Source organism: Tamandua tetradactyla, chromosome 4 (assembly GCF_023851605.1).
Source record: "Tamandua tetradactyla isolate mTamTet1 chromosome 4, mTamTet1.pri, whole genome shotgun sequence".
In the NCBI taxonomy this organism is placed as follows: domain Eukaryota; kingdom Metazoa; phylum Chordata; class Mammalia; order Pilosa; family Myrmecophagidae; genus Tamandua; species Tamandua tetradactyla.
Genome location: NC_135330.1, coordinates 192069150 through 192093943, shown reverse-complemented (window position 1 = coordinate 192093943; position 24794 = coordinate 192069150). Strand labels below are relative to the sequence as shown.

Genomic DNA, 24794 nt, shown 5'->3' with positions numbered 1-24794 from the left:
CATTTTGAAGGAGGAGCCAAGAGAAGATTCCCTGGTGGGTCTCTCTCGCAAAGGGCCAGCTGTTGAGGGACAGCCAGACCAGCCCACCCCAACCCCCACCCCCCACCCCCGCCCTGCAGGGCCCAGCACAGAGGGATGACCTGGGTTTCAGGCCCCTGAGGGCAGCAGTCAGCCCTCCTTAGGACAGGGGTTGCTTGACCTGGCCTGAGACTGGACTTCTTAGCTTAGACGTGGGCAGGTATATTTTACTCTCAAGTTCCCCTTCTACTCTGTTACATATTTTGCAGGGTGCTGATGAGAGGCGATCTGCCACCTGAAGAAGGTGGCATTTCATGGTTTGAATGAAGAGTTTTAAATGGGCTGGGAAAGTTGCCTTTTTAGTGCCTTCTGAGAGTAGAAAGTGACCTGGGAAGACCCAGAGACAGGTACTAGCTTTCACTGGCTAGCAGTTTGTGTCAGTAAGGAATTCAGCTGCATTCATTTGATATTCAGCAAATTAAGTGCTTGTTACAATCCAGACATGACATATAGCAATGAACAGAAAGCCAGTGTCCTTGTGGAGTTATCGTCTAGTGAGGAGAGACAGTAAAACAAATAACCGCAGGCGTGGAACCAAAAGACCAAATAAGAATGCCTGAAACCACAAGGGGATTTGTTTTTCAATCATAGTGAAAAGTCCAGAGGTCAGCAGGTGCTGGTGTTGGCTTCCTAGTTCAAGAATGACAGGGCCAAGGTCTCTGCAATCTTCTTGTTCTTTCCCTCATGTCACAAAATGGCTGCTTCAGCTCCTACAATCAAGTTCTGTTTCTAAAAAGAAAGAAGGAGGAAGTGCCAAGGACATACCTCCAGCTGAGTCCACCTCTCTTATGAGAAGTTTTTGCAGAAGCCCCACCCAGCAACTTCCACTTACCTCTCATTGACCAATCTATGCCACTTGATCTTCCTTGTCTGCATGGCAAACTGGGAAATGTAGTTCTTTAGCTACGTATCCTGTCACGCCCATTCCAATTAGGCTTCTAATGGTGAGGAAGAAGATGAGATTGAATTATGTCTAAACAATGAGCATTCTCTGCCTTTGAGATATAATATCACTATCAGTTGTAATGCATATTGCTAAACAAATCTTGTTCACTCTTTTTTTGGGTCTTTAACTGCAAAGAAGTGGCTAAAGTGTTTGATCAATATTTTCTGATTGACCATGTCTTTCTAGAAAAGAAAAAGCTCTGAACATTTTGTACCTGAAAAATGTGGACTAACCTGCCAATTCTTGGTGTCAATAAGAAAACTATTGATTGAAAGAAATGTGGCATTAAGTGGCTATGTCTATTTTTCATTGTCTTGTTCAAACCAATTTTAAAAATGGGAAAGGAAATATTTTCTTTTTATGGCTAAAGAGCATGCTGCCAGAAGAAGCTTAATTACTGAATGATAAAATTAGACCATTAGAATTAGATAGTTGGATGAATTATAATTAGTCTGAGGCAGGGCTATGTAGAATGTCAAATAGAAAACTTGAGAAAAGCACTTGATCCTTGAATAATGGAGCCTCTAAAAAATGGTGAGATTGAATTTCAATCTGCAGCTCAGTCATCGTTTCTCTTTTTCAGCACCCTGTGTAATCAAAACTGCTATCACAGCGTAATAAATGGCACTTAATCCTATGAGGGATTGCAGGGTAAAAAAAAAAATGAAAAAGAACTTAGCCATAATCACATGTGCTACCTTTACAAAAGGACTTTAAAGAGTGAAAACTGCACTGTACATTGTTTATGGAGCATGAACGTAAGGGATGCTGCCAGAAAATGGACCACGTATTTTCTTAAACAAATGGTGATTCCTGTACCGCCTCCTTCTAGATGCAGCCCCTACAAATAGCACAGATTTGACCTTGTGCCTTTCACCTGTCTGTCATCTTAGTAGTCTCTCTCTGAGGTCGGTAGTTTTGTCTCAGTCCCATGATCATATTGAATCCTGTAGAGTGGGGAACCTTACCAGGAGGTCCCAAAAAATTTTTATAAACCAGTTCCCTAGACCAGGCAGTCCTAGGGAGCAATCAAGAATCTATTTGGGGGATGAACTGCACATTTTTTGGTGTATATTGGAGATGGGGGCAGCAATTTTTGTTGCCTGATGTATCTTTGAGAGCTGGAGATTATAGCTGGGAATGGCAAGACATATTCATGACCAATTTGTGAGGGTCATCAAACTTGAGGAATGAGGAGTGCTTAAAGAGCCTTCAGAAGCACTAGTGCCGTCCTTTTGTTTTGTGCAAAAGGAAACAGAGACCCAGACAGTGTGAGTGACTGGTCCATGAACCCAGCGCATTCATGTTCAGCCAGGTGCAAGAACTTCTGCATCCCAGTCCTAAATTTGATGAAATGGAATAACAGGTACAGCATCTATTGGTATGCCTATCTTATAAGAAAAACAACATTATAGAAAATTAACAGTTCATTTCTTCAGTTGCAGTAACTACATCTCAAGTGTACAATAACCACACAGGCAGTGCAGATACAGAAAATTTCCATCACTGCAGAAAGTTCTCTTGGATGGCTTTGATCCTTCCCCATTTGCATTGTGTCATTTCATAATTCAAAACTTTTCTGTGTGCCTTGATTTTTCAAAGTTGTTTTATTGGTTTCTGTTTATTCTCTCTCTCTCTCTCTTTTTTTTTTAAGAGAGGGGGTTATGCCTCCTGTTCTATAATTCTCCAGTATTCCTGGTCCAATAAATATAAGCATGGCAAAAGGTGTGACACTTTAGAGCCTGATATAGGCTTACCAGAACCTGTGACATAGAAGTACCGTGACTTGGTGATGCTTGAGATGAAGGATGCAAGGGAAAAGTTTGGGCAACTAGGCATATGTAAACGCAGGAGGAGGGCATCCCAGAAATGTTGCGCAATGCTTACCTTTAAAGGTGGCATTTGCCGATTGTTGTGTTACCTTTTCCCAGGCAATTTTCTGGTTTAGGTTTACCTCCTACTTACCAGCTCCTATTTCTCATTGCTTCCTGCATTCCACTCCTTTCTTATGGGTTCAGTTTTCCTTTCCCTGACAGCTACCTATTAGTCCATCTTTCAAGGCAGTCTATGAGTGGTAAATTCTCTTAGACTTTGTCTGAAAATGTCTTTATTTTGCCCACATTTTAATATTATAGTTTACCTGAGTATACAATCTAAGTTAACAATTATTTCCCTCAACTAACTCCATTGTGCTGAAGACTTTCTTGTAGCTGGCAAGAAGTCTGCTCTTGGTCGAATTGTTGCTCTGTCTGTCTTTTCTTTCTGGTGGTTTTAAACGTTTTTTATTTGTCTTTGGTATGCTGCAGTTTTATTGCATGTGCCTTGTCTTAGTTTGCAGAGCTGCAGTGGCAAACGCCGTACAATGGGTTGGCCTAAACAACAAGTATTCATTGGCTCATGGCTTTAGAGGCCAGAAGTCCCAAATCAAGGGGTCAGCCACGCTGCGCTTTCTCCTGGAGTCTAGAGCATTCTGGTGATTGCTTGCTGCATCCTTAGGGTTCACTGATGTGCGTCTCTGCTTCCCTTCTCTGTTTGCTTTTCTGGTTTCCACTGACTTCTGGATTCTTCCCGTGGCTTTCTCTGGCAGCCTCTGAATGTCTTCTCTTTATATAGCCTCCAGTAACATGGATTAATAGCCAGACAGATTCAATTTGGCCACAACTTAACTAACAATATGTCCTTTAAAAAGCCCTATTTAGAAATGTATATATAACCACAGGAAAGCAGATTAAGATTAAAAACATGTCTTTTGTTGAAATACCATCTGCTACGTACACAAGGGAGGGTTTACTTTTATTTGTTCTGCTTTGGACATGTATTTCTCAAATCTGAAGGCATCCCTCTTTTATCAATTCCTGAAAATTTTAAGCCCCTATTTCTTTTTAAAAAAAGTCTCTACCATTATTTTTGTTTTCTCCTTCTTGTAATACTTTTAAACATAGATTGACCCTTTTCTGTGCTCTATTTTTCTTAATATCCAAATTTTCTATCTATCTCTTGTTGACCTATTTTGGATGGTTTCCTCAGATACACTTTCCAGCTTATTAAATTACCTCTTGTTATACTTATACATTGGGATTTTAATATCAGTGACCTATAGTTATTTCAACTTGGCTCTTTTTTCAAAACTGTCTTCTTTTTTTTCTTCCTGAATCTTTTTTTCCTTTCAAGTCTAAAGTAATTTATTTTATAGTCTATTTAAGATTATTTTGTTCTGTGAAGCTTTTGAGTATTAGAGTGTTTATGTGTCTTCTGACTCTTAATCTGCTTTGTAATTTTCAATGTGAACTCTTTCATGGGAGTTGCTTTTGTCTGTGAGAAACCCCTACAGCGTTGCCTATGGAATTATCCCTCCACACTGGGTTCACACTGGGCGTGGCAGGCACCCGGTGGGTATAATTAGGCCCTGACCCGTTTTATGTTCATTTTCTTGGTTTGTAGATTCCTATACCATATGCCAAGTATGTATCCTGATTTCAAACCAACAGGTGGTACAAACTTAGGGTTTCAATATCTCACTCATTCAGAATACTATTTGACACTATTAAATTAGAAATAATGATATCAAGTGCCATCAATCACAATTTTTTCAATTACAAAAATTAATTATTATTACTTTATTTTTCCAAACACTCCCCCTTCCCCCTTCCCTCCCCTCCCTTGGAATTTGCTATTTCTAGTTCTCTATCATAAATGATATCATGCAATATCGGTCCTTATGCCTTATTTCATTGAACATACTTTCAAAGTTCTCCCATGCTGCAGCATGTCTCATAACTTCCTTCTTTCTTATGGCCAAATAATATTCCATTGTGAGTAGAACCTCACTTTGTTCATCCATTCATCTGTTGATGGACACTTGGGTTGTTTCCACCTTTTGGCAATTGTGAATATGCTGCTGTAAACATCGGTGCACCTTCAATTACAATTTTGTGAGACAAGTCTGATAGAAAAAAGATATGTGGAAATAATGTGGCTGTCTATGCAGAGAGCCATTTGAAAATCAGTGTGGGTCTCAGGTATTGTTCAAGTTCCACGTGGCAGTGAGGAAACCACAAGAGTTGCTTACAAAAACGGTGTCACATTACACCACAGAGAGAGTCACTTCTTCCCCATGTGACTCTGCTTAGGTGTTTCAAGTCTATTTTTAAGATGCTATGTCTGCCTCCAGGTGCCTTCTATTCCAAAAAGATTCTTAGCAAGTGGAGTTGATCTGGAGGCCAACCACAGAAATAGTTCCAAACTCTCAAGGTGTCTTAGTGGGGAGAGCCATAATTGTCACACTCCCAGACCAGTGAAGGACTGATTAGGGTCTGATTGCTGCCCCATGCACTTCAGCACTTCCCATCTTCAGCTTAAGGAGGTGCTATGAGGACAGAGGAGATAGAAGACAGGCAAAATAATAAAAAATGTCTTTCCCTTTGTGGAGTTCACCATCTAGTAGGAAGGACAGACACGCAAGCAACCACTTAAGAAAGATGAGAAATAAAAGTACAGATTGTTGTGGAGTAAAGTTCTATGGAGTGAAATCATTAATAAAATATATTATTATGTTTAAGTTGAAAGTGCATTTTGGAAATTAGTAGAGTTAAAAAATTAGGGGAAATAAACTTACAAAGAAGTTACGAAGAAGGGGAGAGAAGGAGAAAGAAAGGAAGAAGAGAGGGGAGGAAGGAGGGAAGGAGAAAGGATGGAGAGAATGAATGAAGGAAGGAAAGAACAAAGGAAGGAAGGAAAGAAAAGAAAAGAAGGAAAGCAAAACTATATGTTCAAGAATGAGGTGGTTGGTCTGCTAGGCACCAACAGCTGTCTACAAGATATGAAGAAAGTAAATGCCTGGTCCCTTGCACAATTTTGAGCTTAGATGCTGTGCTGGTTTGAAGCTGTTATGTACCCCAGAAAGGGCCATGTGTTATTTCAATCCATTCCTGTGGGTGCAGACCTGTTGTAGGTTATTTCAATTGAGATGTGACCCATCCCATTCCAAGTGGGTCTTGATCCTTATACTGGAGTCCTTTATGAGAGGATAAGGGACAGAAAAAGCCAAGATAACTTAGAAAGAAAAGCCCCAGAGGAGCTAAGAGAGGACACAGAGAGGAGGCCACTGGAACCAGAAGCTGAAAGCAATGGAACCTGAGAGCGAAGGGCCAACACATGCCGGCCATGTGCCTTCCCACGTGACAGAGGAGCCCCAGATGCCAGCAGCCTTTCTTTCTTCAGAGTCCAGGTATCGTCCTGTTGATGCTTACGTGTTTATTTTCATGGCCTAAGAGCTATGAGTTATAAGTTAATAAATCCCCATTGTAAAAGCCAACCCATTTCTGGCAGCTTTTGCAAACTGAAACCAGTGCATATTATGTATTACCCTCGGTTGAAAGAAAACATGGAGCCTTAGGATTATCTCCAAGGAAGGACAGTGCAGTTCCCAAACAAAGCATCCCAGGATGCTCAGCTGTACCCCATATTAAACGTTACGACCTGATTTTACATTGGCAGATTGATATGGCTCCATGGCAGAAAGGCATCCAACTGGACCCTGTAGAGGACAAACAAGGAGGCGGTTGGTGGTTTGTGTGTGCAAATCCTAGCATGTTTGTGTGAGAACTTCTGGGGATGACAGACCCACAACCCCCACAGTCTGATGCACTCAGCACACAGCCGCTGCCTGTGGTCGTGTACCATTACAATCTGGAAACTCGTTTGCTCCACAAATGGTTGGCATCGCTCCAGGGAGGAAGCCCTGGGCTGGGGCAGGGGGGGCTGCCTGCCTCCGGGTTGAGGAGAGCCTTCAGCTCAGGTGGAGCTCCCAGCCCAGCAGGATGGGGCCTCAAAGGACTGCTGAGAGACAGGGGTCTCGGGGAGGACGTCCAAGCCAGTAAAACAAACAACCTACAACAGCAGCAGAAGCCTGCTAGCATGTTAAAAAAAAAACAAAAAACGAAGGCTATTGTGTTTGACTCAGCGTGATTGGGAAATATCCACAGATGAGGTGGCCTTTGGCTGGAGCCTTGCCGAGCTGAAGTCTCGTCGGTGGATGAAGGAAGGACAGTGTTCCAGCTGGAATGGCAGGAATTGCATCAATTTGCTCCACAGAGCGTTTGGCAAGTGTGGAAGCTTGCGGCAGGGGTGTGGAGGGCCATGGAAATACCAGGGCCGAGAGGGGGTTCGAGGCCAGCTCAGTCAATGCCTGGGGACTGGTGTGTTTGCATTATTGGAAGTCAGAGAAGATTTCTTGAAGGGACTAATTCTTCGATTTCCTCTGTTTTTGTTTTTATTTAGTCTAATGAATCTAGTCATTCAACAAGTCTTTCCTAAGGCCAGAGGGATTCAATGGGTTCATTTTGTCTTGATCTCACGGTGACTGTATGAAATAGGTACCATTAAAACCACCATTTTACAGATGAGCAAACTAAGCACAGAGTGGTTAGGTAACTTGCCCAAAGTCACACAGCCAGGGAATGGTGGAACCAGTATACAAACCCAGAAAACATAACTCTTGGCCCCTCCTTTCTGTTGCCCAAGGCCCAGAAGTCTTCCTCATTATTTCCAACTCCTTTCCCCCTCCCCCACCTTTAATTTTAGGAAATTTAAAAATATACCATCAAACATGATCCCTTAGAATCATCACATGAAAGCGCCACTTATCAAAAGAGACAAGAGCTAAAGCATCCTGAAGAAAAGCCCAAGAAAATTTCTCAGAGAAGAATGCCACAAAACGGAAGGAGTAAGAACGGAATGAAAAGTCCAAGCATAGTGTAGTTCTAAAAGCTTCCTGCTGTTTTTGTCATGCATCATCTCCTCTAATCCTGTCCCCCCTCCCTGAGGGATGATCCTGCCCGAGCAGCTGGGGGATCGCAGCCGCCTGGAGAGACTCGCTTTGTCAAGTTCATGCTACTTGGAGGCTTGCTATTGACTGCCCCAACAGGCTGCTTTTCAACTTAATCCTTTAAGGACAACGGCGATCTTCCATTTCTCCCTCTGGATTTCTGGCTGAGAAGTGGTGAGGTATGTAAATTTTCTTATAAACTAAAATATTCATGAACTAATAAATGATTTCATCATTTTGTAACTACACTAAATCTCTCAGTGTCTTTACCATAATTTTATACACTCTTCCCTGAGCTATGAGCCTGGCTAGTAGGCTGTCTGGGCCCGTTGACTGAAATAGGGTTTTAGTCCCTTCTAACAGACTCCAGTAAACCCTTTCTGCTTCTTCCCAGTCAGGGTTTGTCAACAGTCCTTTCTTCCCATTGCAAATTCTCCAGTGCACAAAGAAGCTTCCCTGGTCCCCTCTTGGTGAGCACATGCCACTGAAAAGGCAAAAACGTTCCATCTGTTTGGGGACCGTGTAATAGGAGGGCTTGAATGGGTGAATGAATTACAGAGCTGTCCACAGAGTCGAGGGCAGTCTGCCTGAAAGAGAAGACATAAAATGCATCTTTATTAGCTTATATCACTTGGGTATAATTCCTTGACAGCTCACTTCACCCCTCTGTCTAAAAAGGTGAACGTAAATGAGCTCGTCTCTGTGCATAAGTGGCAGATGGACGCAGACCCAGCTGCACAAGCCTAGTGACCATTGAGCAAAGGAGCGCTTCCTCACGAATTACTTTGAGCAATAAAGATAAATGACCAAAGGGCAATAGGGATGGGTTTATTTAACAGTTTTTCACTACTTTATGGGTAGCGATGTAATAATCAGAGAAGGACCTCTCTCTACTTGGGCTTTCTCTGAAACCCATAACCCAGCTGAGATAGGTAACTGGATCATAAAGCACGAGATGTCTAAGGATGAATAAGCTGGCAGTTAAAAGCAGGGCAGTCCAAGACACTGTAATAAATTATCCATCTGAAGGGAATTGAGAGCAACGTGCTTAAAGGGGAAAGCAGACTGGCTGGAGATTGGATTTAGTCCAAAGTCAGATGACATCCTTTTGCTGAAAAAGCACAGAAAATTTCAAAACAGGCAGAGGGAAAAAAGTGTTTTAACCTGAAGCTTCTTGGCAGCGCCTGAGGTTTGCTCTGCCACGCATGTGCTTGTATTATGGATTCCCAGCAGGAACACTGGTCATGCTTCCAGCCACACCAAAATGCCCAGAGGATCATGCAAAACACTGTCTCTCCTTTGACCCTCAAATTGCCTGTTGAACCCTTCAGAGCAGGTTTTGGAGGGCTTCTGGGAGCCTCTGACCTCCCTCCTACCCTCTCCTACACTTGCCCCCTTAGGCTTCATAGCCTATTGTTTGACCCTCTCCCAAGGTCCTGGGACCAGCCTGGGGGGCTGAAGTGGGTCTCACCAGATCTGGTAAGATTACGCTCAGCCCTTCCAGATCCTTCATCATAGAACATCTCAACAAGTGAACTTTTACTTAGGTTTTGCGCATCTCACACTGGGTCTGCAAACCCGGGAGCATGATGTGCCACACCTGGACAAAACAGAATCACAGGGTAAACCTCACACATCAGTGTCATATGCTTGGAGACTGGTGGCAAGCAGGGTGGCATGTATGTTTGGTATGATAATCAGAGGTTTATGATATTGTCGAATGCAAAATCAGTGTACGTGTCTAAGATTAACCTAGAGAAGACAAAGGATATGCTATAGTCTTTACCCCAGTCTCCTGGGAGGGGTGTTCAAACCAGATGATACCAGGGTGGCAGGTACATACAGAAGAGGGCACACGGGCTTATAAGAAGAGCCCTCCTCGGAAGGGGGCTTGGGCAGGGCAGGGCAGGGCAGGGCACAGCAGGGCAGGGCACAGCAGCACCTGGACCTGTTTGGTACCTTCAGTCCACATGTTTTCACCAGTGGCTGGACGAGGATGGCATCGTCCTACCAGGACCAGGCGAAGGTGCTACCTCACAGCCCACCAGGGAGACAGATACATGGCACATGGGTGTGCAGTAGCTAAGGCCAGGTGAAGGGGCTAGCTCACAGCCCTCCAGGGAGACAGACGCGTGGCACCCAGGTGTGCAGCAGGGAGAACCTACAATACAGGGAAAGTTGAGTAGGAGCTGTGTGGATGGGCTGAAAGTGGTCAAGGTTAAGAAGTGGGCTTTGGCTGAGCTGGATAGGACTAAGGTAAATCTGAATATAGGGTTAAGGATGATATGGTCTATATTTTAAAACTTCAACTTCCGTGTGAGGCCAAGGGAAGAGATGTTTATTTGGTGCAAAATTTAATTTTTGTTAGCACATTATTAATTTAACTTGTATGGTCAGTTCATTGAAACACCATAATGACATGGAATCTTGAATAGGGTGTGAGATCTTGTTGGTTTGTACAGGTTAGTGTGATGCCTCAATATAATTTGGGCAGAGAATAAAAAAAGTATTTGCAAAGCCCCCTTGGGGAACTGGGGAGAAAGGAGGAAATATTCAACTTCCCCATCTGGGGAATTCCCGATATTCTCGTAAATCAATAGGCTGAGCCCTTGATCACCGGGCTCATCCTTATGAAACTTATTCCTGCAAAGGACAGGCTTCTCTAAGAGTCACCCCCAGAGAACTTTCGTGGCTCAGATGTGGCCTCTCTCTAAGCCAACCTGGCAATTGAACTCACTGCCCTCCCCACAATGTGAGACATGACTCCCAGGGATGGAAATCTCCCTGGCAATGTGAGACCTCACTCCTGGGGTTGAGCTGGGACCTGGAAATATGGGATTGAGAAAGTTTTCTTGACCAAAAGGGGAAAAAGAGAAATGAGACAAAATAAAATTAGTGGCTGAGAGGCTTCAAACAGAGTTGGGAGGTTATCCTGGAGGTTATTCTTATGCATTATATAGATATCCCTTTATAGTCTATGGTGTACTGGAGTGGCTACAGGGAAGTACCTGAAACTGTTGAGCTGTGTTCCAGTAGCCTTGATTCTTGAAGACAATTGTATAATATACAGCTTTTACAATGTGACCGTGTGATTGTGAAAACCTTGTGTCTGACAATCTTTTTATCCAGGGTATGGACAGATGAGTAAAACAACGAAGACAAAAATGAGCAATGAATGGGGGGAGGGGATAAGGGGTTAAAAAAAAGGGTAGATTGAAATATTAGTGATCAGTGAGAGAGAGTGGTAAGGGGTATGTTAAGTATGAGCTTTTTCTTTTCTCTTTTTATCTCCTTTTCTGGAATGATGCAAATGTTCTAAAAATAATCATGGTGATGAATACATAACTATATGGTGAAAAAAAAAGAAACAAAACAATAAAAAATATGTGTCCATTGTTTTAGTCAAAAGAAAGCAGTGGGCTTTGGGATGAGACCCTCCAGCAAGCAGAGCCTCCCTGAACTTGGCTGCAGACGGCGCCAGCTGCACAGCTTGCTAAGCCGCCAGGTTCACGAGCCCCTTGCAGATGCACCAAGCCAGAATTTCCACAAGCGGGCCCAGAAATCCAGTCTCTGGACATGCAATTGAGCAGATCCTAGAGAGAGGAGAAACACATTCCTGTTTTTTTATGAACTGGTGATCCTTAAGCTGCAATCCTTCATACTGAAGATTTCAGCCAACTGTGAGCTGGGGGTGCTAAAGATTATTTTCTGGATCGAGGGATGCTAATCGACAAACATTCAATTTGAATAATCTGCCTGTGCTCTGGCTCTGAATCTAAATATCTCACCTTTTTATAAGGAAAAATCTCCTGAACAGATGCTGTCTGTTCAAACAGAGTTCAGAACACATTGCATAAGCAGATGCAAAGCAGCCGACTCACCCGCTGGCCTCAGAAGCTGTCCCTCCTCAGGGACAATTCCCACCACTTGCTTGTCTTAGAAAGAATCTGAGGACACTTAGCGAGAGTGGATGGGTCTGTATGGTGGGCGGCTTTTCAGAGCTTACAGCCCTAGCCAAGGAACTTTGGGGCCCACCTTCCAATGCCTCTACCCTCAGTTCAAGGTCCCTCCTGACACCCCAAGCTTGGCATTAGGGGTGGTCCCCCACCCCCATCCATTCTCCAGCAACACTTTCCAATTTCAAGGTTGTTTTCTTGGTAAGTCCTTGATGGATATGAGCAACTGTTATTCTTAACCAGAAACAAGCCATTCCCTCCAGAGTTGGCAGCTCAAAGGAACTTTTACAAACAAACAAAACAAAACGAAAAAACAGCGCTAGTAAAGCTCCTTTCACCTTTCTGAGTCACAGCCATCTTCACCAGGGTCCAGAGAAAGGACTCTACCTGCTCTGTACAGTTTCTACTCTGCTTTGTTATTAGGTCGGTCTCAGGCCATAAGAAACAAAAGGACCCTCCGGGGCTGGACACTGCAGTGACAGCCTCTTGGCTTGGCAATTACTTTATAAATAGCTCTTTCTGGGACATAAGCCAAATGTCTCCCTGTAGAAGAATCCCAACCCAGTTAAAGCCACAGAAAAACAACCGCAGGGAGTTGGATTGGCATGGATCACATGCTAAGGAAAGTCTCTCCATCAACATGAAATTTACTAATTATTTAGGTTAGGTATAATGTCCCCTATGCATAAATTAAAATGTTACCTACTCCTTACAAGACAGCTTAGTTTCAGGGGTATATCTTAGATGAGTTTTCCAAAGTCGCTCTATGAGTTCTCTAGTCGTCTGAGAAACTCCACTAAAAACTCCAAAAAAGGGGGACTTTTGTGTTCAATTAAGATTGTCAAACATCACATACTTGATACCCTTTCTAAGCATCTCATGGTGCACTCATTAGTTATTTAGAAGTGAGTTGTTTTATGTTCAGATGTTAGGAGTATCCCCAGTTAACACGCTGTTACTAATTTCTCATCCCATTGTGGCCAAAGGATATGTTTTGAATTATTTAAATCCTTTAACATTTATTGAAACTTGCTTTATGGTGAATATACCGTGTGCATTTGAAAATAAAATAATGTGCATTCTGTCACTAAAAATGTCGATAGATCAAGGTGGTAAAGAGTCTTGTACAGATATTCTGTGTCTCTGCTGATTTTTTTTACCAGTTGATCAATCAGTTGTTTAGAGAGGGGTGTTAAAATTTCCTATACTTTAGGAATTGTCCATTTCTTCCCTTGATTCTGTCAATTTTTGCTTCATGTATTTTAAGGCTCTGTTATTAAGTACACACACACATTTACAACCGATATGTCTTCCCATTGAACTTCCTCTTTTATAGTTATAAACTGTCCATCTTTATCTTTGGTAACACTCTTTGTTTCAAAGACTATTTTATTTGATATTGAAATAGCCACCCTAATCTTCTTAAACCTACTATTTGCATAGTATATCCTTTATTTTCAACCTATTTATGCCTTTATATTTAAATGTCTCTTGTAGACAGCATATAGTAGCTTTGCTGTTTAATCCACTCTGTCAATCTGTGTTTTTAAACTAGAGTGTTTAGACCATTAACATTTAATGCATTTTAATATGGTTGGATTTAAGACTATTATTCTATCATTTGTTTTCTTTTGTCCCCTCTGTTTTTGTTTCTCTTTTCTTCTTTTCCTGCTCTTTGGAATATTTTTCAGTTTTCTATTTTTCTTTATTTCTTTGTCTTTGGGGCTGTTTCTTGTTTTTTAATTGTTGTACTTATTTTTCAATCTAAAATTTCCACTTGGTTCTTTTTCTATTTCTTTGCTAACAACTACCATATTTTCATTCATTTCAAGTGTATTTTTCTTTACTTCATATAGAACAGTTAGATTAGATATCAGACAAAGGTCTTTGTCTACACCTGGTTCAGCTTGGGGTTGGCCTCTGTTGGTTGTCTTTTCCTGTGAGAATCGACCACAATTTTTCGGTTCTTTGTGTGTCGGGTGATTTTGAATTGTATTATGCTGTGCAGACTCTGGGTCCTGTTATAAAGATACGGGGAATGTGGATGATTTTGTTTTGGCAGGTAATCGCCCCAGCTAGGTTTTATCTTGTCTTCTGTGCGTGGTGCTTCAAAGCCTAGATTTGTTTTCAAAGCCTTTGCTGGCTGGCTTGGGTCTATTTCGTGAACATATATATATTGTGCAGGGAGTAGGCTGAGACTTGTTCAGGTTTATATACAGAATTAGGGGATCCCCTTCTCTGGCTCACTCTCTTCTAGGTTTTTCTTCACACTCTCCAGTCCTCAGGAGGTACTTTTGCCTGACTCCTCTAGCAAGAAGATATAATTTCTATTGGAGTTTTAGCTACAAAAACTACCACACTTGGCCACGTTGCTCAGTGACTAGAGACTGCCCTTATGGCAAAGCTATGAGATTGGGGGAGTGGAGGTAGGGGGGAAAGGGGGAGGGAGGGAGAGGGAGAGAGGGAAAAAGAAGGGGGCAAAAGGAATAAGTCTTCTGTGGTTACTTCTCCAAGTTTTGGCTTTCCTCCACAACCTACCTGCATGTGTTTACTGAGGTTGTTTGGAGCTGTTATGTACCCCAGAAAAGGCCATGTTCTTTTAATCCATTCCTGTGGGTGCAGATTTATTGTGGGTGGGACATTTAGGTTAGGTTGTTTCAACTGAGATTTGACCCAACCCATTCAAGTTGGGGCCTAGTCCCGTCACTGTAGTTCTTTATGAGAGGATAAGAGACAGAAAAGGCTGAGAGTTTGGAGAAGAAAAGCCCTGGAGAAGCCAGGAGATAAAAGATAAAACAGAAGCTCAGGGAGGAAACCCCTGGAGCCATAAAGCAGTGAAACCTAGGAGCAAGGGACCAGCAGATGCTGAGGTGCCTTCCCATGTGACAGAGCTGTCCTGGGCACCAGCAGCCCGTCTTCAGAAAAGATATAGTCCTGTTGATGCCCTAATTTGGACATTTTTCATGGCCTTAGAACTGTAAATTTGTAAGTAAATAAATCCCCATTGTAAAAGCCAGTCTATTTCTGGTATGTTGCATCCCAGCAGCTTTAACAAATCAAAACATTTACTTTTAAGAATCAGAGACTTCAGATATTTGCTTTATATGTTTTGGCCAGAGAATTTCGTTGTAATCCGAGGGAAGAAAGGAATGAAGCAAACTTACATACATTCACATCCTGGTGAAACTGGAGCCCTGCAGGATACCAAAGAACATAAAAGTTTCTGAGAAGCCTTGTGATGCTTACCTTGGCGTAACAGAATCTTTCCTAAATTTAAATGAAACTTTGCCGTGATGTTTTACATACAATAAATATTCAATATACTATACTTCGCCACAGTGCCTTACATATAGTAAATATTCAATATAGTTTGTTGAATTGAATTTTGTGAAATCATTGCTTTGGAAAGCATTTACTGTCAGAATGATATATTACCACATCTTAAAGTAAGTACAGAGAAGCAAATAGCCAATAAAGAGAAAACCATCCTCTTTTCCCTTCGTATTCCTGCTCTGATCCATAAAACAAGAACATGCCCAAACACTCCTTGTCTGGGTGGGGGAGCATTGAGGAATGAGTTTTTTTTTCATTTCCTTCCCAATCCCATTCCCTCTTCCCCGCAGTCTGTGGCATCTGAGAAGCTGACCTCCTTTGGTCTCTGTTCCACAAGGGCTGGCTGTAATGCCTTGTCCGTGACAGCTCATGTTCAGTCCCCTGGCTTGGCTCTCTGACTCTTGACCCCTCAGGCCCTATGGGGCAGGTGGGCAGGCTGCTGTCCTCTCTGGCCGGGCGAGCGTATGGAGACCTCAATCCCTCGACATGCATGTCCTGAGGTCTAGACTGCAAGGGAGTTGGGGCAGGTGGACGGAGACCCCACTTCAGCAGCAGGTGCACGCAAGCTGCATTCTCCAATGTGACTGCAGGAGCAACTCGGGCATAGCGGATGTGCATTTCCTCTGGGATCTTTGCCGTCCTCTTCATTAGCATGAAATTTGGAGGCGAGGAGGAGGAGCAAGGGGGCTCACACAGAAACCCCAGCAAACAACATCTGCCTTAGCAGTGAGATGTTAAAGGTGGCTAAGAAGGAGATGGAACAGAGTACTACAATAATCATGAAGATACAAGCGATTGTTGACATTTACTGACCTTCTACAACATGTCAGATATAGTATCTATGCCTCAGGACAAACCTACACAGAAGGCATGAGCATCTTCACTTTCCACGGGGGAAGCGGAAGCTCTCTGAGGTCACCTGCCTCGGAAGGCTGTAAGCTGCAACCTCAGCTCAGGTCCCAGGACTCCAAGGTTAAGGTTCTGTGCATCACGTTTCCCTGATGGCATCTCTGCCTTGAACTTCCTCTGCACAAAGCAGCATATTGTAAAGCAAAAACAATAGGTGTAAATATTAGAAAAGCAGAAGAAAAATATTTGTGGACAGTTTATTTATATGATGGAAACCCCAAGAAAATGTCATGAAAAAAGGTCAGAATTGACATTTAATTCCTTATTTGCCCTTCATCATGAAGACAAAATGGCAAGAAGCAATAGCTGTTATAAGGCTTTTCTCAATTTGTTAGGTCCTCCTGGGAGTGAAAACATGTCTCATCATGAATTCTCATCAACTTATCTTTAGTCCTCAGAAAATCGTTGACATTCCATTCCTTTAAGAGATGCATGCAGTCATAGATATGGATAATCAAAATCAAAGGCTTATTGACTCACTTTCACTATGGAGAAGTGACTCACTTTCATTATGGAGAAGTAAGAGCACATCATTTCATCTCAGACATCTATAGCCGTGGTCTGGCTCTGTTGTTTCTAGGATAATACTCAGGAAATCTTGAAATAATAAGAGTTGACTTGAATTAAATTGCAGCATCCAGATTTCATTTGAACAAATCTCTTTCAGGGAAAAAAAGATCATTTCCAGGATCCTTTGGCTCATGGCTGGGAGAGTGACAGTCTTTGTGCAGGTACCTGGTTCATTTTGATCTCTGTAGAATAAAGGGGAGACGCTGCTTGTTATTTGCAAATGTTGGGCTTTCATTTTGGTTTTTGTACCTCCTTATGTTTGTGGCTCCTGAAAGCAAACCCAGGGGGTCCGGGTCAGGAGAAAGGCTGATGATAGGAAAGAGGCAGGTGGGAGGCTTACTGAGAGGAGAAAGGGAATTAGGGCTAGACATTCTTGCAAACTCTTTTATTTGTGAGCTTCCTAGTGCCTTCATCATCGAGGCTGACCAGCACTATTGCCCACGTTTGAGTCATCGTGTGTTCTTTCTCATTCCAACCCAAATTCTGAAGAATTGGAATGGGGCCTTAATTTCTTGAAACTTCAGAAACATCATTTTGATAAAAGCACTGCTTTCTCAGTTAAAACTGGAAAAAGAAAAATGCTGCTTGAAAAGCTTGTAGGGGAGCGGGCCACGGTGGCTCAGCAGGAGAGAATGCTCGCCTGCCATGCCAGAGGACCCAGATTCGATTCCCGGTGCCTGCCCATGTAAAAAAAAGAAAAAAAAAAAAAGGCTTGTAGGAAGCACAGGGACAGACGCTCAGGGTAACTCTGGACTTAGGGTTGCCTGGATGTCAACTCTGTGCTCTTTCTGCCGAATTTCCCCACTCTCAGGATGAACTGATGAGCTTTTCTGACATGTGGCTTTGATTGTGAAGAATATTTTAACAAGGGAAATAATGCGGGCTTCATGAAGCATGCCATGGGAGAATGAAGTGTGCTCAAAGTACACATCACCTCACTCACCGAAGCCTCTTCCGGGGAGAGTTCTAAGCGGCCTCTTGGTAAGTCGCTTAAACCCCGGGGGCACTTATTTTGCCCCCAAAAACATAACATTCTAGCCTAGTAATGGGACAGAAACCCAGGGGATAAGTGATCTGGATGTCTGCTCATGTCATTATAAAATAATTCAAGACTCCTTAGTAAACTGAGTCAAAAATGCAGTCCAACAACCTCCAATGCCTTTTTTTTTTTGTATGCTGTGTGGTGGGGGTCACATTTCATTCTTTTTCCCTGTGACTGTTCCATTATTGCAGCATCATTTGTTGGAAGAAAATTTGGAGGGTGGGGGTGGGGGTGGGGGTGGGGGAAGTGCATGGGCTGGGAATCGAACCTGGGTCTCCTGTGTGGCAGTGACCCAGCCAGGGGAAGGAGGCCTGCGTGGAATTCACAGAGGAGTTTCCTTTCTCCGGTGCTTGTTCAAAGTACCTGTTTGTGGTTGAATTCTACCACTGAACTACCCTTGCCCTCCTCTAATGCTTTTCATTGAGTTATTTACTCATTTGCTCAAGAAACATGTACTGATTAGAACTAGGTGACCAGCACTTTGTGGAGAATTGGGGCCCTAAGGTGACAAGGACAGGCTTGGTCACTGCCAGGGGTAGGAGGCCTGCGTGGAATTCACTGCCCCTCCTGTCCCACCCGCCTCTGTCTCTGTACTTTGGTTTAGGTGAAGCCATCTGATTCTGTGTCTTTCTCTCCCCCTGAGTGTAAGCCACGTGAGGGCTTTGGACTCCTGCCGTGTGGCACAGGGCTGGCACGCATGGAGCAGCTAAGAAATGTTTGCAGAACCACCCACTGAGATGACAATAACAGGTGAATATTATTATAATATAATATTGCTATATTATAATTAATACATGTTGCATAATGCAATGAATTCATTAATAATATATTGGTATAATATTATTATAATGGCAATATAATAATAATATCCAGACATCTGACTCCCTCTTATTTCTTGGCTTGCCAAGTCCAAGTTGGTTCCTTTTTATCTCTTCTCTCTTTTGACTGGACAGAAGAAGCCATATTCATCTCAGCTAAGGGAAGGCAAGAAATGCCACAGGCCTTCCCCTCTGAAAAGAGCCAGCCCCCCACCCCCAGCATCACCCCCTACTTCTGCCTTCAGGAATCTCTGAGGCCCCTGGGCCCTGGGCCTGTGGAGGACAGGAGCCTGGTCCTTCTCAAGAGGGGTGGACAGTTGCTCCCCTTTGCCCCGGGGTTGTGTGGCAGCTGGACACCCTGTCTCCCTTGGCCAGCACAGCTACAGCCAACATCTGCCATCTGCATAATGCGTGTGCCGCCTCTGTAGCTTAGAATTTTTCTGTTTCAACAAATACATGCTTTTCCAATAAATTTGAGATGCCAGAAAAAGAGAGACAACCTACTTTAAGGTCACTGCAGCCTCCAGGCAAGGGTGTTTAAAAATAGCCCCCAATCTGCCATGCACTCACAACTTCTACTGTGCCAGCTTAACGGCAGGCCAGTGCCCCTCAGGATGGCAGTGATCAGAGTTCCAGGTTGTTGTGGCCATGTACGCATGTGCGTGCATGTATGCATGAGTGAGTGTGTGTTCAGTGTGTGTGTGTGTGAGTGCATAGCTGTGCACAAGTGTGCATGTGTTGTATGTGCATGTGCATGCTTGTGGGTGTGCTTGTGTGGCATGTACGTGTGAGCATGTGTGTGCATGAATGTGCGTCTGTGCATGCATGCTAAATATGAGTGTGTGTGCATGTGCAAGAAGACGAGGCAGGCTGTTCTCAGCAGCCATGCTGGCACCTGGCTTGCAGCGTCTACTTGCTGATATCTGCTCCCGGACACCTGGTTGAGCCTCTGATCCACCAGGTCTCCTATCAGTTTCTGGCTCTGGGCAGTGGGCCCTAGGTTTCAGCCTGGAAGTCTTCTGTAGAAAGGAAGCCTCTAGGGGCCAAGTGCACATGGACAAGACAGGCCCAAGTGTGGCCATGTGTCCTGCACAGAGTGCTAGCCGGGCATCACGGCCGCTGCCCCTGGGCTCTGCTCCAGCAGCACTGACCATGGACTTTGCAAGTGAATCTTGGAGATGAGCTTTTCCAGGCCTTTTCCAGCTGAGCTCAGCAGATCCCAGAGGGTCTGGGCAGCCCTTTAGCCGTGCATCAATGCTGAGGAATTGTGTCACTTGCTCCAAATAGCACCTCTCCCTGGAAGCTGGCATTGCCTGAAGGGTCACATCTGAGATGGAGCTTCGCTGTGGACTGTCGTAGGCCAGCAGGCCAGGGCAGATGGGGAGGGTGAGCGGGCCCCGCACCCGGGAACCTTACCTGGGGACAAATGTGCAGCCCTGCCTGGGCAGTACTGGCTGCCCTGCTTCCTGACTCGGAGCCCTGCGAATGAGGTGGGATAGCTCAGATGTCCATCTCCTGAGAGCTTCTGGAAAGACAGCAGAAAATGGGGGCTGAAATCTCACCTGCTGTGCACAGACCATGTAGTCTCTTCTCTGCCTCCTTTGAAGTGGTCGGTCCTTCCAGGGGCAAGGATGGGACCCGAATCTGGGTGCCTCTCCAACCAAGCATGTCAACAAGGACCCCCCAGGCCCTTTGCCAGTTACACTCTAAGCAGCGTGGGGGGCCTAGGACACTGAGGAGCAGTCTCCCCACCCCCCACCCCCCACAGGCATGCAAAGGAAGAAGGAATGGGAGGCGGGAAGGGGAGGAAGCTGTCTTCCCTGCTCCCCCCTTGTGGTTCTTTATTGTCTTTGACAGTTTCCCAGTTCTAGTCTAGTCTAGTTTAGAGTCACAGATGCTTTTAGGGGGTACCTACTGTGCGCTGGGGATCACGTAAAGCCTTCTGTGTACACAGCATCACTTGATCTTGCCCCTTGTGGTAGATGTTACTGTCTCTCTTCTAGAGATGAGTATGGGGAGCTTCAGAAAGTTTGGGTTCTAGTCCTAAACCAGGGCTCTGAGCGCAGGCCCAGCTGACGCAAGTCTGTTCTTGAGCGTCTGAGGGCAGGGACCAGGCTACGGACTAAAGGGCATAGCAGTTCATACTCATCCTCAGCAGCCTCCCTCCCCCTGCTCTGACCTCCCTCTTCCCCCTGGCAGGGACCGCTGTGCCTCACCCCATCCCAACACACACACGCCCACACACACCTGCGCCCCACCACCGGCCATGCGGCTGTCATGAGGCTGAGGTCATCTAGACGAATCACCTGCCCCATCCTGCCTTCCAGCAATGCAAAGGATCAGGCGGAAGCTTCAGGATCAGGGAAGCTTGGCCCAGAGAGGTAGAACTGGCTAGGTGACTTGTGGACTCATGAGCAATAATAAGTGTTTAGTTTTTAATCCACTGAGTTCTGGGAGTGCAGTGGGGCAGGAGGGAGGAATGTGATTTGTTACGCAGCAAAAGCTAACTGGTGCAGTTACTTACACAGTGGGGGTGTATCTTACCCCACTGACATTGTACGAGGCTTATTTCCTTTAACATTGACCTTATTGAAATAATGTATTATCTCAGCCATGTCAAATTGGATCAGGCATACAGTGGGTTTGTGACCTATCTCTTCACTGCATAAAACAATATTACATGGATTTTGTGACAGCTAGGGTTGTATTTCATAATAATTTAAATCTGTTTAACCTGTATTTTACTTACCAAAAAGAGGAAGAAACTAAAATACAGGAACTAATCTGATATGGTGGGCATCAAATACTAGCTAGAAAGATTTTATTTTCAAAGTAATTGTTTTACAACATCAAGGTCATTTTTTAAAATTTGATTTCTTGAAGAAGGAATGTTCTGCATGTCAACTGGCTTTGGCAAAGTCAGGGCTTAGGGGTCTTTTCCAGTGTCCCTGTGTCTTGGTAGGAGTCTTTAAAAAGGGAGTTCTCCTCTGAGGGTGGCCAGCATGCAGGATGTGCTATAAAACTGAGTGCTTCCTTCCTGCTTTTAGCTTTCAACCCCAGTTCTGCTGCTGGCTCTCTGATGTTATGTCTGAACCACCTTCATCTTCAATTCTTAAACATTGTTCAAAATGCAGTGACCTGTCACTAAGGTCCAAAGTTGTTCAGAGAGTGGTTTCCACCAAAAGCTGCTCAGTCAAGTTGCAGGCTGTTAAAGAGTTTCTAGGGTAAGTCACTGTCAAAAGAAAAAGAAACTATTGACCACAGCCAGATATTTTGCCACAGTTCCTCAGAATTCCACTTTGCACACTGAGCTCAGAAGACCCTCCAAATGTCGTTCAGGGCTACACCAGGGCAAAGAATCACGATGGGCATGCATTGAAGCATGCAAAGACTCATGATGGGCATGAGTTTGCTGGTCTGGCACACATTGATGGCCGTGAATTTGCTGGTCTGGGCACGCATTGGTGGCCGTGAGTTTGCTGTTCTGGGCACGCATTGGTGGCCGTGAGTTTGCTGTTCTGGGCACGCATTGGTGGCCGTGAGTTTGCTGGTCTGGGCACGCATTGGTGGCCGTGAGTTTGCTGGTCTGGGCACGCATTGGTGGCCGTGAATTTGCTGTTCTAGGCACGCATTGGTGGCCGTGAGTTTGCTGGTCTGGGCACGCATTGGTGGCCGTGAGTTTGCTGGTCTGGGTACGCATTGGTGGCCGTGAGTTTGCTGGTCTGGGTACGCACTGGTGGCCGTGAGTTTGCTGGTCTGGGCACGCATTGGTGGCCATGAGTTTACAGCACGGAGACCGGCTGGAGCGCCGTCCCTCTGCCCATAGTCTTCTGCTGCTGTGCTTGGCCATCCCAAGGTCTTCCAGGCATTAAAAGGCATTTCTAACAAAGCAGGGACCTGGAAAGCTTCTGCCCTTGGACCCGAGCTGTGACACTGCTTAGAAAATGAAAGGCCCAGGTCAGAAACTGTCATGGGGGAACGGTGCAGGGCCTGTGCTTCCTGTTTTCTTCATTCCCTCTTCTTTCCTCCTGGGCTCGTCAGGGCCTCACTTGTGGGCTCTGTACCCTCACGGGGGGATGGGGTGGGGTTCTCTGCAGAATGCTGGAGTTCGCATTTCTGTCCTGGTAATGTACCTAGAATGTGCCCAGACCCCAAACAAGGGGTCCCAGTGTCTCCTTTGCTAGAACCTTCAGATTCTCAGCCGTAATGACACTATTGCAACCCCCTTGACCACCGTTCCGGCTGGGAGGGGCTGCAGCCTCGCCCCCATATGTGCTCCTGGCCGAGCGCACCCCCTTTACCCTGCCCTTGGCTTGGGGGGTTTTGTGGCTCTAGAATTATAGCTCTTTTTTTTTTCTATCCTCAAGACTTTTTACACTATCTCTAGCACTATCATAAACGGGGGAAGAAATAATATAAAATGAAAGGTGGAAGAAAAGTAAACTCTGACCTTCCCTTGGGAGTCGTTTTGAGTCAGTTTCCCCCAACCTGGCGCCAGGCCCCCGGACTTTGTCCTTTCACTCCTTTCACATTTGTAAGAGAGCAGGATGCCTGGCGGAGGCGCCTGCAGGAGGCGCAGGCCTGGAGCACCCTCCACACACTGGAAGACATAGGAGCCCTGACCTGCCAATGAGCGCCTATCAGCACCTTCTCTGCTCCAGATCTGAGCATCTTCAGACAGGGTTGAGTGTGTGAGCGCCATCAGCACCTTCTCTACAACCACGTGTGGACGTAGTGAGAGCAAGGTGGAGAGAGGAGAGGCGGCCACGGGAGGGACTCAGAGCCAGGCTGCTGCAAGCCAAGGGGCACCGTGGATTGCCCGTCACCCCCAGGAGCCCAGGGAGAGGTATGGAATGGGTTCTCCCCTTTTAGAGGAAGTCAACCAGAACCTTGAGCCAATAAATTCTTGTCATGTAAGCCGTCTAGCGTGCGGCCCTTTGTTTTGGCATTTCTGGGAAACTAAGGCACCTTCCAAGAGAGGGAGTTTTGACCCCCCTCCCCCGCCCCCAGGGTGGTGGGGCTGGAACAGGCGAGAAAAGGCTGAGAAGAATACAGGGATGCTACTTTTCTTACATCTTATGTGTAGGAAGGAACAAATGCACACCACACCCACGGTTTTACTTTATAAACACAGAGGCTTGTGGTGACCACAGAGTCACCTGCCTTCTTGATTTAGACTGTGTTTGGGGTTGTACCTCAAGTTTATTTAAACATTTACTTCCTCATTTCTTAAATATTAAGCCCTGGGTCTGGGTGCTCTTGTGTGGTTGTAACGACTGGTCTAGAGGGAAAAACGAAAAGGAAAGTAAAATAAAAATGCCCAAGGGTTTCCAGGCTTCTATAGGAGTGCGCTCAGATGTCCTCCAGGAGGAAACTAAGGATTCTGCCTGAATGGAGGCCGAGAATGTGAAGACTTGGGGGTCACAGCCAGTGGGCCTTATGCAGAGACGGGGCCTGCAGCTGTGTAAACTCCAAAGAAACTGCAGTCACCATAGCGACCGAGGCGCAGCGCTGTCGTTGAGAGTCTTTGGAGAAACCTGTGTGCATGACAGATTTCTCAAAACGGAAATTGAATCAAGCAGCGGGGAATATACATAGTAAATCAGCCCCATGCCCCTGATTATTTTTATACTGAGCTAATTTTAAATGCTCTCTTTCTATAGGAATCAGTGAGACTTCACCATCTGCGGCTGCAGCTTGTTATTTTTTTCTGACTCTCGGGCTTCTCACAGCCTGATTTTTTTAAGAACACAAACGAAAATCTCAGGAAACCACATTTACAGCCAGAGGCCTCAGGCAGCCATTTGTCATAAACTCCAGCACAGGTTCTTTCTCCCAGCACGAGGATATTCATCATGGTTTTATTATTTTTTTAAATATAAGCCTCAGTGAAACCGGCTCCCTTCTCAGAATTTCCATTCATTTGAATACTGCTACTTCCTGATAAGAACTTCACATTTCATCTGGGGAAATCCACAGGGGTTACTTAGGGAAGGAAGGAGGAGAGGAAAGGCACAGGAGCTGGTGGTGAGCCAAAGAAAGGAGGGCACCTGTGAAGAAGGCATCAGCTGGCCAGGCCCTTGCATCCTAAACTGGATCTTTCTGTGGCTGCATAGACGGCCCCCATCGGCCGCCAGGTGTGGGGCTGGGGGACCACGTGCCTCTCCCACGCGCCCCAAAGCCCAGAGCCCGTTGTTTCCCCAGCCGGCCCCCCTCAGTGCCTGCCATGGCGCTGACAGCCCCCCAAAAAACTTTATTTAAAGACTAGGTGATCGCTCCACGCCATGAGAGCACAAACTTGCTGGCGGTTGGGAAT

At 45.0% G+C, this 24794-nt stretch overlaps 1 long non-coding RNA gene across 1 annotated transcript in view; it reads right to left on the bottom strand.

Moving 5' to 3' along the window:
• Positions 1–652: 652 nt before the first annotated feature.
• Positions 653–24794, bottom strand: part of LOC143681668 (uncharacterized) — a 73760-nt gene continuing 49618 nt past the window's right edge. Inside the window, exons 3-5 of the long non-coding RNA XR_013174770.1 lie at positions 19895–20003; positions 911–1016; positions 653–807 (exon numbers count right to left, since the gene is read on the bottom strand). This is a non-coding gene — a long non-coding RNA (uncharacterized LOC143681668). The remainder of the gene's footprint in view (positions 808–910; positions 1017–19894; positions 20004–24794) is intronic.